The sequence below is a fragment of the Nelumbo lutea genome, chromosome 2, assembly GCF_056320005.1.
Source record: "Nelumbo lutea isolate HS-2025 chromosome 2, American lotus-T2T, whole genome shotgun sequence".
NCBI lineage: Eukaryota > Viridiplantae > Streptophyta > Magnoliopsida > Proteales > Nelumbonaceae > Nelumbo > Nelumbo lutea.
This window is the reverse complement of record NC_142685.1, coordinates 80,476,441-80,480,716: the sequence shown is the minus strand read 5'-3', so window position 1 is coordinate 80,480,716 and position 4,276 is coordinate 80,476,441. Positions and strand designations below refer to the sequence as shown.

Genomic DNA, 4,276 nt, shown 5'->3' with positions numbered 1-4,276 from the left:
ATATATGGATTTAAGCAAGTTTCTTGGAGTTGGAACATCTAGTTTGACTCTATACAAAAGAGTTTTGTCTGATATTTGATGGTAATTTCACTATAGATCCAGTGGTATACTGATGCCGATTTCCAATCAGATCCAGATTATTGAAAGTCTACATCTGGTTATATCTTCATGGTATGATCATATGCTATTAGTTGAAAAAGCAGCAAACAGGGGTCCACAGCAGATTTCACAACCGAGGCCGAGTACATTGCCGCAAGTGGAGCTGCCAAGGAAGTTGTTTGGATGAAGAAGTTCATTCATGAATTAGGAATAGTTCCATCTAGCACATTACCCATTTCATTGTTGTGTGACAACACTAGAGCCACTGCTCAGGCTAAGGAGCCACAAGCCCACTCGAAGTCGAAGCACATCGAGAGGAAGTACCATGTACTGTGGGAGATAGTTGGAAGAGGGGACGTCCTGATTCAGAAGGTAGCATCCACGGAAAATGTAGCAAACCCATTAACTAAGCCATTAACACAGAAAGTGTTTGAGAAACATGTGGAAAGTATGAGACTCCGACTTTTACCTGATTGGACCTAAGTGCAAGTGGGAGTTGTTAGACAGTGTATACCCTTAGCTCCAATAAGATTGATGTATTTTATGACATTTATTGTAAATGGATAAAAGTACATTATTGATTAATGTGTTTTGATATGTTTCTGTGTAATACCCTTAAACTAGACACTTATGAAATTCGTGTTAGTTTAGAATCTTCACAGCCGTTGGATAGATCTTGGGAGATTTATCCTGCCAAGGCTGACACTGATGTACCACCAAGTTGGTTGGGGTGGCTTGTCTCAGTTGCTTGGGTGAGACCTGAGGTACATGCAATGTGGGTTTTCTTGAAACCCTGAACTGGATTGTCTTTTCCTCTACTGATAAGTAGAGTTGTTCATTCGGAAACTCCTCTCGAATGTTGCTGATTGTCTTTTCCTCTAAATCCACATTATCTAATCGGGAAAGATGATCAGTAGCTAGGTTCTCGATGCCCCTCTTGTCACAAATCTCAACATCAAATTCTTGCAACAAGAGGATCCACCTAATCAGCCTCGGTTTTGCATCCTTCTTGGCGAGTAGGTGCCTTAATGCCGAGTGATCTATATACACAATAACTTTGGACAAAATCAGATATGAACAAAACTTATCAAAAACAAAGATTACTACTAGTAGTTCCTTTTCGGTTGTGGTGTAATTCTGTTAAGCACCATTCAAAGTTCTGCTATCATAGTAGATCGGTTGAAAGTGTATGTTCAATCTTTGTCTGAACACAGCTCCTACGACTGAATCACTCGCATCACACATCAACTGAAATCGAAGTGTCCAATCCGGTGCTATCATAATGGGTGCATTGATCAGTTTGTCCTTCAGGATGTTGAATGCTTGTAGGCATTCAGCTATGAACTCAAAGGCCACCTCCTTCTGAAGCAAAGTGGACAATGGCTTGGCTATCTTGGAGAAGTCCTTGATAAATCTTTTGTAAAACCCAGCATGTCCCAAGATGCTTCTCACAGCTCGGACTGATGTTGGTGGTGGCAATTTCTCAATTGTCTCCACCTAGGCTCTGTCAACCTCAATACCTCTTTGTGAAATCTTGTGTCCAAGCATGATGCCTTCTTGCACCATGAAATGGCATTTCTCCCAATTCAGCACTAAGATGTGTCTCCTTGCACCGCCTAAGCACCTTCTCCAAATTGTTTAAACATGCATCAAATGAAGAGCTAAAGACTGAAAAATCATCCATAAAACCTCCATGAACTTTTCAACTATATCAGAAAAGATTGACATCATACACCGTTGAAAAGTTGTTGGAGCATTATACAATCTGAATGGCATTCTTCTATAGGCAAAGGTATCATAAGGGCAAGTGAAGGTGGTCTTCTCTTGGTCTTCTGGTGCAATGGGAATCTAATTGTAACCTGAATACCCATCTAAGAAACAATAGTACTCATGCCTGGCTAGGTTCTCTAACATTTGGTCAATAAACGGGATAGGGAAGTGATCCTTGCATGTGTCTTCATTCAACTTTCTGTAGTCAATGCATACTCACCACCCGGTGACAGTTCTAATCGGGATGAGTTCATTTCTTTCATTCAGAACAACGAACAGGGCAATACTGGAAATCTATCTCCAAAGTCCAGGGCAATACTAGAAATCTGGTCCGTTCAAAGATTCAAGTAATCCCATACTGCATGTGCCTTGGGTCTTACCTTGGTGGCCGAGACAAACCATCCCAACACTTGGTGGCTCACCAGTATCAGCCTTGGCAGGATAAATCTCCCTAGAATTATCCAATGGCTGTGAACATTTAAAACTAACATGAGTCTCTATAAGTGTCCTGTTTTAGGGTCTTATACAGAATTATACCAAACAACATGAATCAAACATGCACTTTATTTATTTACACTAAATGTCAAAAGTACATCAATTTGGATTGAAGCTAAGGGCATACAAAACTGTCTAATAGCTCCTACTTGCACTTAGGTCCAATCTGATACAAGCCAGATTCCCATACTTTCCACGTGTTTCTCAAACACCTTCTGTGTCTAATGGCTCCTACTTTCGCCTGGGCGATCGCTCCATTGTTGTCACACAACAACGGGATGGGTGATGTGTTGGACGGAATCACTCCCAATTCGTGTATGAATTTCTCCATCCACACGGCTTCCTTGGTAGCTTCACTTGCGGCAATGTACTCAGCCTCGGTTGTGGAATCTGCAGTGGACCACTGTTTGCTGCTTTTCCAGCAAACAACACATGATCCTATCTTGAAAACATACCCAGATGTAGACTTTCTATCATCTTGATCCGACTAGAAATCGGCATCGGTATACCCTAGAACTTGTAGTGAACTACCATCGAATACCAAACAAAACTCTTTTGTCCTTCGAAGGTATTTGAGTTTGTTTTTCACAGCAGTCCAATGCTCCTGCCCTGGATTGGCTTGGAATCTGCTTACCACACTCACCGCCTGAGCAATGTCCGGGCGAGTGCACAGCATGGCATACATGATGCTCCCTACGGCTGAGGGTTGCATTTGTCTTGTTCAGATTGCTCCTTCTTGTTTCCGGTTTCAAGGGTTGCATCTGTCTTGTTTTCATCCCTTGCTTTCTTCTCTACTTCCGGCAGCTCCTTACCACTTCTTAAAGTGATAGCTGCACTTGTTCTCATGGATTCACTTCTGTTTTGCTTGGTAGAGTGCTCGATATTCTTGCTGAAATCATTTGCGCCAATTGCCCAACCAGATTCTCCAAGTTCTTTATTGAAGCCTCTTGATTCTAAAATCTGGTTTCAGCACTGGCTATGAACATGGTCATCAGCTCCTCTAGGCTAGATTTCTTTTCCGGTTGATGGAAAATTTAGGGAAAGGGCTTCGGCCCTTGCTGATTTGGCCATGGCTGATTTGGGTAGCCCCTCCATCTGGGGTTAAAGGCATGGTGGTGCTGATTTCCTTGCTGCCTTGGAAAGTTGCCAACAAAGTCAACCTATTCTGTGGACTGCCTAAACTGATTGCCAACTTGGAATTCAGTGCTGATGTGGCCTCCCCCACACCAATCACATGTCACGGACTGCACATTCATGGCTGCCATTTGCATCTCATCAATTTTTTTGCTAAGTGCACCTATTTGCGCAGATAGTGTTGTGTATGAGTCCACTTTGTGAAGACCATGCTGCTTCCTCATTTGTGTTCTCTCTGAATTCCATTGGTAATTATTGGCTTCCATCTCCTCTAAGTGCATGGGCCACTTCAGGGGTCTTATTGTTGATGGAGCCCCCGGCTGCCGCTTATAGGATGATCTTGTTGGCTTTGGTTAGACCATTGTAGAAGGTTTGCACTTGCAGACATATAGGAAGTCCATGGTGAGGGACCTTCCTTAACAGCTCCTTATAATGCTCCCATGACTCATATAAAGATTCTCCATCTTGTTGGAAGAAAGTGGTGATGTCATTTCTCATCTTTGCTATCTTGAACGGAGGAAAGTACTTGAAGAGGAATCAGATAGCCATCTCATCCCAAGTGGCTATAGATCCGGCCGGTAATGAATTCAGCCAAGCCTTGGCCTTGTCTTTTGATGAAAATGGGAATAACCTCAGCCTAATAGCACCATCACTCACCCATTATGCTTGAAAGTGTTACAAATCTCCAAGAAATTGGCTATGTGCGAGTTTGGATCTTCATGAGCCAACCCACAAAACTGAACTGCATTTTCGATCATCTAAATTATGGCTGGTTTGA

At 42.5% G+C, this 4,276-nt stretch overlaps 1 non-coding gene across 1 annotated transcript; it reads left to right on the top strand.

The window, feature by feature from the left end:
• The first annotated feature begins 3,892 nt into the window (after nucleotides 1–3,892).
• On the top strand, nucleotides 3,893–3,999 carry LOC148871637 (small nucleolar RNA R71). The gene has a single exon (XR_016108581.1). It is a non-coding gene; the product is annotated as a small nucleolar RNA R71 (small nucleolar RNA).
• Nucleotides 4,000–4,276: the final 277 nt, after the last annotated feature.